The sequence below is a fragment of the Macaca fascicularis genome, chromosome 3, assembly GCF_037993035.2.
Source record: "Macaca fascicularis isolate 582-1 chromosome 3, T2T-MFA8v1.1".
Lineage (NCBI taxonomy): Eukaryota > Metazoa > Chordata > Mammalia > Primates > Cercopithecidae > Macaca > Macaca fascicularis.
This window is the reverse complement of record NC_088377.1, coordinates 190,224,723-190,235,867: the sequence shown is the minus strand read 5'-3', so window position 1 is coordinate 190,235,867 and position 11,145 is coordinate 190,224,723. Positions and strand designations below refer to the sequence as shown.

The window sequence follows — 11,145 nt, the reverse complement described above, 5'->3', positions numbered from 1 at the left end:
TGGGGGTGAAAGGGGGACCACCGGGCAGTGTGACAGGCAGCCCCTTCTGCCAGCTCATTATCCCCACCTGCTCCTGTCGTCGCATAGTAGAATCCTAATGCGAGTTTACGGAGAGTCAGCTGGAGCTTGTCCTCCATGTAATTCAGATCACGTTGCTTGCAGCTCTTAGGTACTCAAATAAACAGAAGGACTAATATTACTACTGAAAATGTAATTAAGGGCATTCATTGTAAAGTAATAATGATTACCTCACCCTCACCATATGGCCAGAACTGATTAACACCTAGAAGAAATGATCTAAAACCTCTACAGTCAGAATGAATGTCTCAGGTCATAATGAGAAACATTTTGTGTGTGGGGAGTTGGGGCTGAGGGAAGAAAAAGTGGTTGGGAGTTTACTAAACCAAGAGGCACAAACAAAATAGGATAACATCCTGAAAAATCTCGTTCAGATTAGACAAGTTGTGTTTTTAGTGTAGAACCCATATCACAAATGCAAAAATATTATAAGATTTACACATTGGAATTGTCACTTAATTGGATGATTTTTTCCTCCGTTGTTTCTTTTCTAATGATGAGGAATTGATGGAGGAGTCTCCATCGAGGCTGGCAGTTTCTTAAAACCACCAGGGAAGGGCTTAGCCCCCTGATTGAAAATCTTTGTATCGTAAATTACTGGTTAAAATGCTGTTTGTTGTCAGGAGTATCATGGAGTGTGATTTAATCTCTTTAGATTAAAGCGGTAGAAATGTTAGCATTTCTGGGTAGTACCAAACAGGTTAGCATTACAAACGATGCCTAGAAAGACACGGACCCATTTGGAAGACAGGGTTGCTGTAAAAGCCAGTTTGCAGGTGCACCGTGGGGGGTGACAGGATGCCCGGGGCTGTTCTCGATTAGTGTGTGTGCCCTAGGGCCATATGGTGAAGCATAAGGAAGCAGAATTTGGGATATTTTTCCACCAGAATCCTGAAGGTTACTCTGTGTACTGCTGGGGAAAGCTTAATGGGCTCAACACCACCCTTGAGGGAAGGCAACAGTGGAATCTCTTTTTTCTGCAAATACTTTTGGGTGGTGGATCATGATTCCCTGAGGCAGGATTTCCTGCGGCAGAGCTGGAGGGGCCGGAGGGGCTGGTGGGGCTTGTGGGCCTGCTGGGGTTGGAGGGGCTGGTGCGGCTGGACGAGCTGGTGGGGCTGGTGAGTCTAGAGGCGCTGGAGTTCCAAGAACTTGGCCTGGAATCTTGAACCTGCAGCCATACATTCGGACTCCAGCTTTGCCTTTTTACTTCTCTGTCTTTGACCACTAGAGAAATAAACAAACCTCATAACATTATTTCCTCGACTGCCTCTTAAAAGTCAAAATCTTAAGTTAGGGACACCTCACATTTTGGTCAAGACCAGTGGACCTAGGTAAGAGTAAATCAGAGAATTCCCAAGGTGGAAGAAATTATTCCTAGACAATGAATCCCCTGGATTTGGGCTGAGGAGTGAGACAGCTGGTCACCCTGGGGGTGAATGGAGCCAAACGCATACGCCTCATTGTTGTTTTAATAACCCAAGTTGGATTCAGGGAGTACCTGTGCAGTTCTGTGATTAGCACATCTGCAGTGAGATTTCCCCATGTTGTAGCTGAGAGGCAGGCTGCTGAGACGACCCCTTAGGGAGAAGTGGAAAACTCTGCCTCTAGAACGGAGATCTCGCTTTCTCTTCCACTGCTCCATCTGAGCTCAAGGATTCTGTGCCCCTCTCTCTCCGGACAGTTTTTACACCAGATGATCTTCTAATTGCTGTGAACGCAGCCTAATCAGCAAGTCCCCAACTGGGGACATTATCAATTTCAAACCTTGGTCAGTCATGAAGCCCCACTGGAGGACTTCATCCTGAAATCCACGAACAAAGAAAGAGATCCCGCAACGCTGTCATCTAAAATGCCTTAAAATGCCAGGGCTGCGACAGATGGCCCTGCTCGGTGTAAGTGACAATGCCCCCAGCAGGCCATTGATTCTGTTTGTGAAATTTAAATATCTGAACAATGGCTGATGGTGCTAGAGAGAAGTGTAACTTCAATCCCCCCGACTCCAACCCCCACCAGGTTTCAGCACATCTCAGTAGTCCTAGTAAAAATAGGTCAGTAAACAGCCTTATTTATGGCGAATGCTTGGGGTGCCTAGGTCATTGAGCCACGATCACTCATGGAACTGAGGTGTGGCTGGGGATGGGGGTTGGAAATAACTCTTTAAGCAGAAAACAGTGTATTCCATGTGCACAGAATACAGAAGGAACTGAGTTGGCAGCGATCGAGACAGTTCATGGGAGGAACTCAGAGGAAAATCAATGCTTTCTCTCTGTGAGAAAGTTTTCAATGTTTTTCCCTTTAAGAAAAGTGAAAACTGTAGTTTAATTTTAAGGAATGCGATCATTATAAAAACCTGGACTCTTTCAAATTACCAAGTTTTGTTTATGAAAGCAAGAGTTTGAGATTTTCCTTTAAGATAGAATGGGGAAAACCAGGATTACATTAAGCCTTGTTTATCAACAGTTCATAACAATGTGTGTTTCTGCATGCTTTTCCCTTACTCTGAAATAGGTTTTACTTTGCTTAAATTAGTAATTAGTAAATATTAATGCTTTATTGGTTTAATAATGCATGTATTAAAAGCAGTTTATTTTCACAGAAAAAGCCCAATTATTTGGTATTGTAAGACACAAAAGAGAAATGCTGTAATTCCCACTGGGGACTGTGGATACTGGACCCCATAACCAGGTGCCAGAGTTCACGTGGTGTTCAAAATCCAAATTATAAGCATAGTGCCAAGGACTCTCAGGACGACTTCTCCAAAACTAAGCCTTCGGAAAAGGGATGGAACAACAGAATGAGCGCCAGCATGGCTTGGATCGTTGGCGGTGCTTTGGGCATGAAGAACCTCTAACTGTGACACAGCTGGAGGCTTCCAACGTCAGCTCTAAGTACATGCACAAAGTCAGAGTCTCATAGCTGAGCTATTAAAAATAAAATCAACACCAAGATATACCTGAGAGTGACTCTTTTTATCACTTCCTTTTATCATCGATTACACATGCCTTTGATCTTTGTCTCGTGTGAAAGTCTACTATAAAAATGTTTATCGTCACTATGTCTATACTGATGAAAGGGTCTAGAAAATAATTTCAGAAACAAGGTTTTGGCAGCCCCCCAGGCATTAGCACCTGACTTGGAAACACCCATGTGCAAATGCAAAGCTCCAAAAGCGACTTTTGACCCTTTCCTTCTGTGTTGATTGTTGTATGGATGGCAGTGGCAAGGTGGAAAGGCACGTGGGCTCTGCAACATTAGGGTTAAAACCCTCCGTGGGATTAGACTGCCCCAAGCAGCCCAGTGTCTATTCTGGGCTCTGGTCTATAGGCCTCCTGGGGGCTGACAACAGCTGCCTTCAGGCTCTCAGGGTGGGGTCCTTCAAGGAGCAACTGAACAGCTGCTGCTCTCCATCTTTCTCTTGCCCATCCTGGGAGAGCTTCTTCCGCTCCCGCTGTCCCTTCCATTCTGGCTAAGAGACCATTCTCCTAACGGCGGGCTTCCTGCTTCCTCCTTCAGCATTGGATGCGTCTGTCTCTGCCAGAGCAGTAACAGCCCCTGCCTGGAACATTTGTATTGTAATTTAAAAAACTGATATCTACTGTTTCTTGAGCTCTCTGATGCTAAGTGCTTCAGATGAATTATCCCTCCAAACCACCTCACACTCACAATTTCAGATCCATAAGTTATGGGTTGATCCTACAGTTACTGGACAGGGGTCCAGATCCAGACCCCAAGAGAGGGTTCTTGGATCTCGTGCAAGAATGAATTCAAGGCGAGTTCATAAAGTGAAAGCAAGTTTATTAAGTAAAGGAATAAAAGAACGGCTACTCCACAGACAGAGCAGCCTCGAAGGCTGCTAGTTGCCCATCTTTGCGGTTATTTCTTGATTACATGCTAAACCAGGGGAGAATTATTCGTGCCTCCCCCTTTTAGATCATATAGGGTAACTTCCTGATGTTGCCATGGCATTTGTAAACTGTCATGGCACTGGTGGGAGTGTAGCAGTAAGGATGACCAGAGGTTACTCTTGTGACCATCTGGGTTTTGGCCAGCTTCTTTCCTGCAACCTGTTTTATCAGCAAGGTCCTTATGACCTGTATCTTGTGCCAACCTCCTATCTCATCCTGTAACATAGAATGTCTTAACTGTTTGGGAATGCAGCCCAGTGGGTCTCAGCCTCATTTTATCCAGCTCCTATTCAAGATGGAGTTGCTCTGGTTCAAACGCCTCTGACATTAGGGTGATATGGCTTCTTTTTCATGTAGCTCTTTACAGGAGATATGGAGAAGTCTCCAGGACTATAGGAAAGACACACAAGCCCAACCTTCATCTGGAGAAAAGGAACTGGGTTTGGCCAGGCTAAACCCTACGTGGCCTGAAGTCTTGGTGTCCCATTCATGATGTTATTCCGGACTGAATAAGCCAGGTGCTGGGAAGTCTGATACGTGCTGAACTATGATGTGAATGTCTTGTTGAAATCCTATGGCCAGAGGGCACTGTTGGCAGGAATTGGGAATTTTTCCCAGAGGGAGTGGATATTCCCACCATCAAAGATCTTGAGGAGATCAAATAATCCCAGGACAGGGAACGAGGCCTGGGGAAGTGGCCCTTGGCGTGGGAGAGGGCATGGAGAAACTGCCCTTTCTCCGGGCCTCGTGGGCGAGTAGGGACCCTGTTGAATGGTCCGTGCCTTACAAATTCTGAAAGCAGTCCTATCTAGAATTCAATTTGAAAGAATTTCTGTATTGCAATTCTTTCCTATTATTCTCAAGAGTAGCGGACATTTGTTTTTGCCCTCCTGATGTTCAACTCACCCTTTTTTGGTAACAGCACCTTCACTTCTCCTGGGGGAGATTGGATTCCCCACTCGTCCCATGGGTTTCAGACAGGGCTGGCCCCATCCCATGGCTTCGTGGGTGCACAAGTGATGCAGAGCTGACCAATGAGAGTACTGTGCACCCCTGGCCATGGTGATTGGTTCATGGCTGAGCATGTGACCCCAACTGGGCCAATCAGAGCCAGGCTTAGGTCTTGCTAGGACTATCAGGGAGAGTCATCCTTTTACCTCTGGAAAGAATAAGCCTAGAGCTTCCGGGGCAACCACTTGGAGGATAAAGTTCACAGAGCAAAACAGAGCCAAGAAAGAGCTTGAATCCTGAAGACGTGCAGCCATGACTTCAGACTGAAGACCGGAGCCTCTGAATCCAGCCATGCCCAAACTAAGAACATGCCTGTACTTTTTCAGCTTTGTGAACCAAAGAACTCTCTCTTTTTGGCTGAAGTCAGTTTTGATTGGGGTTTCTGTCATTTTCTTCTAAAGATATCTTATTAAATGTATAAGCCATGTCTCATCTGTCACCGTGGGAGGTCAGGAAGGGTCCTTGCCCATGCTTGACTAAAGCGCACTGTGTGAGAACAGCAGCAGCTTGAGAAGCTGATGCAGACCCTACAGGAAGTCATCTTCAGCGGGGAAGTGGACAGCGGCAGTCCGAGGCCTCGTCCTACCAAAGGCTGCAAGCTTCCCCCGGACAGATGTGTGGAACATGTCATTGTACTTGTAGATCCTCAGAAATACCTGGGAAAGGCATCTAGTTAAGAGGCTCTGGATGTCATAATAATTTGGGCATTAAAAGCTAATGTTTATACCCATGTTCACATCAGCATTATCGACAATAACCAAAAAGTAGAAACAATGCAAGTGTTCACACACAGATGAATAGACAAAATGTGTTCTATCCATTCAATGGGATATTGTGCAGCTTTAAAAATGAAGGAAATTCTACCACATGCTATGACATGGATGAATTTTTAGGACGTTATGCTAAATGAAATAAGCCAACCACAAAAAACCCCCACAAAATATTTCATGATTGTACTTACAAGAGGTATGTAGAGTAGTCAAATTCAGAAAGTAGAACAGTGGTTACCAGGGGCTGGTGGAAGGGGGAAATGAGGAATTCTTGTTTAATGGGTACAGAGTTTCAGTTTTGCAAGAGTTCTGAAGATGGATGGTGGTGATGTTTGCACAACAATGTGGTTCTACCGAAAACGATTGCACTGTACACATGAAAATGAGAAAGATGGTACATTTTGTGTAGGTACATTTTACCGCAGTTTTTTTTCTAAAGCGAATGTTATCTCATTCTCATTGTATTTCAGGCAGCGAGGCCAGTCAACGCTTGGATTACACAGCTAAAGGTTTTACATTGTGCCGGGGAGGAACAGACAGAGTGGACTGGGGTGAGAAGGCTGAAAATAGGTTCTAGGTTTCTTCAAGGAGTTTCAGATTGGAGACAGGTCCTGAATCAGTAACAAATATTATAGGAACAGTCCATAAATTTAATTTAGGCTACCTACAAGATCTAGAAGTTCATTCTTTTCTCTTTCTCTTTCTTTCTTTCTTTCCTTCTTTCCTTCTTTCTTTCTTTCTTTCCTTCTTTCTTTCTTTTTCTTTCTTTCTTTTTTTTTTTCTTTCTTTCTTTCTTTCTTTCTTTCTTTCTTTCTTTCTTTCTTTCTTTCTTTCTTTCTTTCTTTCTTTCTCTTTCTTTCTCTCTCTCTCCCTTCCTTCCTTCCTTCCTTCCTTCCTTCCTTCCTTCCTTCCTTCCTTCCTTCCTTCCTTCCTTCCTTCCTTCCTTCCCTCCCTCCCTCCCTTCCTATTCTCTTTTCTTTCTTTCTTTTCTTTTCTTTTCTTTTCTTTTCTTTCTTTTGACAGGGTGTCTCTCTGTTGCCCAGGTTGGAGTGCGGTCATGCCATATCATAGCTCACTGCTACTTCAACCTCCTAGGCTCAAGCAATCCTCCCACTTCAGCCTCCTGAGTAGCTAGAATTGCAAGCATATGCCACTACATCTGTTTTTTTTTTTTTTTTTTTTGGTAGAGATAGGGTCTCACTGTTTTGCCCAGGCTGGTCTGAAACTCCTGGGCTCAAGTGATCCTCCTGCCTTGGCCTCCCAAAGTGCTGAAATTACAGTTGTAAGCCACTGCACCCAGCCCTGTCTGAGAAAATTTAATACACTTAGAGGTGATATCTAGCTATGTTGGAGCTACAGTCTTAGTTTTTGTTTTTGATTGTTCCACTGTGAATCTGGATCACCTGTAGAATGATCGCAGTGGAGAGGTAGAGGAACTGGTGAGCCCCTGTGTCATGGTGGGGTAGGTAAGAGTGCTTCAGGAGTAATGAGATCCTTGCTGTAGGGAAAAATTTAGGAAAGGTCTGGGGTTCTTGGTGTTCCTTTCATCCTTTATTTCTTCCCTTCCTTGCTCCAGGCACCTTTTATCCTCTGCATAAAAATTGCATTAAAAATAATTTTCAGCCTTTAATCTCAGCACTTTGGGAGGCTAAGGTGGGTGGATCACTTGAGGTCAGGAGTTTGGGACCAGCCCAGCCAACGTGGCAAAACCCTGTCTCTACCAAAAGTACAAAAATTAGCTGGGCATGGTGGCGCTCACCTGTAGTCCCAACTCTCTGGGAGGCTGAGGCAGGAGAATCGCTTGAACCCAGGAGGCGAAGGTTACAGTGAGCTAAGATCATGCCACTGCACTCCAGCCTGGGCGACCAGAGCAAGACTCTGTCTCAAAAAAGTAAATGAAGCCGGGCGCGGTGGCTCACGCCTGTAATCCCAGCACTTTGGGAGGCCGAGGCAGGTGGATCACGAGGTCAGGAGATCTAGACCATCCTGGCTAACATGGTGAAACCCCGTCTCTACTAAAAATACAAAAAATTAGCCAGGCATAGTGGCACACACCTGTAGTCCCAGCTACTTGGGAGGCTGAGGCAGGAGAATGGCGTGAACCCGGGAGGCGGACGTTGCAGTGAGCTGAGATCATGCCACTGCACTCCATCCCGCCTGGGCGACAGAGTGAGACTCCATCTTAAAATAAAATAAAATAAAATAAAATAAAAATAATTTTCAAATGCTTCCCTTTGAAGTACAGAGGACCGAAGTGGATAAGCCCTGCTGACCTTGAACACAAGAGGCAGCATGCCAGGACCCCGCATGAAGAGGCCTTTCTCGCAGGGTGAAAATCATGCTTACCAGCCTGAGCCCCAGTGGCTTCAGCAAGATGAACTTAGTACTGTGGAGAGAAGAGTGATGGAGAAGGAAAGAGGAAGGGAGGTAAGGCCTCAGGGACTTCCAGGTGCCTATCTCAGGAAGGCAGGCTTTCCATATGCTCGAAATATTCCTAGCAGGACCTGTAACGACTGTATTTTGTACCATTCTCCAATTGGGTTAGTAACTATGTATCTTCCATGTGTGACTGTGTACTCTTTCAGGTGGTATGAGGCATCATGGCAGAATGACGTGTATATATTTTATTCCTCTTCATTAAAACAGTGATTCATTGGGTGATGGGTGCACCAAAGTCTTACAAATCACCCCTAAAGAACTTAATCATGTAACCAAGCACTGCCTGGTCCCCAATAATCTTTGGAAATAAAAGATTAAAAAATAAATTAAAAAATTTAAAAACCAAAATTCATCTCAAAAACAAACAAACAAACAAAAAAAAGAACAGTGATTAAAAATGGTCAGGCTGGGCGCAATGGCTCATGCCTGTAATCCCAGCACTTTGGGAGGCTGAGGCAGGTGGATCACGAGGTCAAGAGATCAAGACCATCCTGGCCAACATGGTGAAATGCCGTCTCTACTAAAATACAAAAAAAATTAGCCAAGTGTGGTGGCGGGCACCTGTAGTCCCAGCTACTCGGGAGGCTGAGGCAGGAGAATTGCTTGAACCTGGGAGGCAGAGGTTGCAGTGAGCTGAGATCACACCACTGCACTCCTGCCTGGCAACAGAGGAAGACTCCATCTCAAAAAAAGGTGGTCAATGAGATGAAGAAAAAGATAAAAAAGCAAGAGGGGGGGGAATAGGGACTGATGAAGGAGTTCATTTTCTGCCGGTGTGCAGCAGACTGCATTTCAGGAGGTTACACCATAAAGTTTCATCCACAAGATGAAGTGAAACCCAGGGACTTTAAAAAGTCCACATTTATTTTAACACATAGGTCATTTAGGGGAAAGGAATTGAGTTTCAAGAAATTGAAACCTACGGGATTGCTTAAAACCTTGTTGATGGAAATAGAGCTAGAAAAACTCCATTGACTTGGCAAATCAATGATGTCCATTCAGTGGGTTTCATCTCAATAGTTTCTGTGGAGCATTTTGTTAAACATCCTGAGGAGCGATGCCCCCAATGATCTGGAAATTCTTTGATTCTGAATTTTCAATCAGTTAACCTCCTTAAAATCATTTCCCCAGGAAGATATTTTTTAAAAAGTAGAGAGATGATGTGATGTTTAAAACTGAGTGTCAACTTGACTGGATTGAGAGATACGAAGTATTGATCCTGGGTGTGTCTGTGAGGGTGTTGCCAGAAGAGATGAATATTTGAGCCAGTGGGCTGGGAAAGGCAGACCTTAATGTGGTGGCATAATCTAATCAGTTTCCAGCTAATATAAAGCAGGCAGAAAAACGTGAAAAAGAGAGACTGGCCCAGCTTCCCAGCCCACATCTTTCTCCCATGCTGATGCTTCCTGCCCTCGAACATGGGACTCCAAGTTCTTCAGTTTTGGGACTCGGACTGTCTCTCCTTCCTCCTCAGCTTGCAGACAGCCTATTGTGGGACCTTGTGATCATGTAAGTTAATAATAAACTCATATATATATATAGCCTGTTAGTTGTATCCTATTAGTTCTGTCCTTTTAAGAGAATCCTGACTAATACAGATGATGAAGAAATTAATTCACATTTTAAGGTGTGTTTATTTGTTATTATTTTATCTTATTTTATTTTTAGAGATGAGATCTCACTCTATCACCCACGCTGGAGTGCAGTGGCAGAGTCATAGCTCACTGGAGCCTCCAAACTCCTGGGCTCCAGCAATCCTCACGCCTCAGCCTCCTGGGTAGCTAGGACTACGGGCGTGTGCCACCTTACTTGGCTAAATGTTTGGCAGTCTTAATGGTTTTATTTAAACATAAATAAAGTGTGCACATGAGCTGTGTATTCATTTTGTTTGCTGCACAGCCTGGCATTGGGGTTGGTGACTCTGAGGGCAGCTGGGCCGCTCTTTCCATATGACTTTGCGGTACTTGGAGGAAACACTGTGAGCCATCTCCGCACAGGGAGGTTTGTTGCACATCAGCGGCACTTCCAGCTCCTTGACATTGTGGACCAGGAACTTCCAGAAGCCACTGGGCGGCATGTGCTTTGTTATTTTTGTTCCCATAACCAGTGTTGGGCATCAATATCTGGCCCTCGAATCTTCTCCAAACCCTGTTGTCAATACTTCTGAGTTTCCACCAGTTACACTTAATTTTGACATATCGATCTGACTGGTGCAAGATGAACTTCTTGGTCCTCTTTTTGACAATCTTGGGCTTCATGAAGGGTCTGAGGTCGGCCATCATGTCAAGCAGATGGTTGTCACCTCTGTAGGCAGCATGGAGGAAGAGACACTGGCTAACTTTCTAATTTTTATTTTTGTAGAAATGGGGGGGGGGTCTCACTACGTTGCCCAGGTTGGTCTTGAACTCCTGGCCTCAAGCGATCCTTCTACCTCACTCTCCCAAAGTGCTGGGATTACAGGTGTGAGTCACACTGCATTCAGTTTAGGTGTGTTTATATAGGTGTGGTAATAATCTGTAATCCTGAGTTCTTTGAGTATTCTCTGGTATTTAGACAATCATTGCAACATGTAAGCAAATTTGATCTACTACATTTACTATTATGATTTATGAAAATCACTTAAAAGAGTGCGGAGGTTTTGCCTTCCGCGGCAGATGCTGTCATTGCTCTTGGATCCTTTTTCCATTTCAGACTTATTAATTCCAGTGATTGTCTCTCTGACCCCCAGCGAGTATCTGCATAGGGAGGGTAGTTACTTCTGAGTGGGCCCCAGAGCAAGAGAAGACTTAGCAGCAGGTCCAAGCTGTGGAACAAATGACCGTGCTACTGGGGCCATATGGCTCGGCAGATCCCCAGTGCTAGAGGAATCCACGCTTGATAAAGACACCGTCTCTTGGCAAACCTCATTAAGAGCGTGTCAATGTAGACTCCAAAATTCT

The 11,145-nt window shown here is 44.7% G+C and overlaps 1 long non-coding RNA gene and 1 pseudogene across 1 annotated transcript; one reads left to right on the top strand and one right to left on the bottom strand.

The window, feature by feature from the left end:
* The first annotated feature begins 6,800 nt into the window (after nt 1-6,800).
* On the top strand, nt 6,801-10,071 carry LOC135969928 (uncharacterized). Its single transcript, XR_010585284.1, has 2 exons — nt 6,801-9,715; nt 9,875-10,071. It is a non-coding gene; the product is annotated as an uncharacterized lncRNA (long non-coding RNA).
* Nucleotides 10,072-10,081: 10 nt separating this feature from the next.
* Nucleotides 10,082-10,485, bottom strand: LOC102125715 (large ribosomal subunit protein eL32-like; annotated as a pseudogene).
* Between the last annotated feature and the right edge of the window lie 660 nt (nt 10,486-11,145).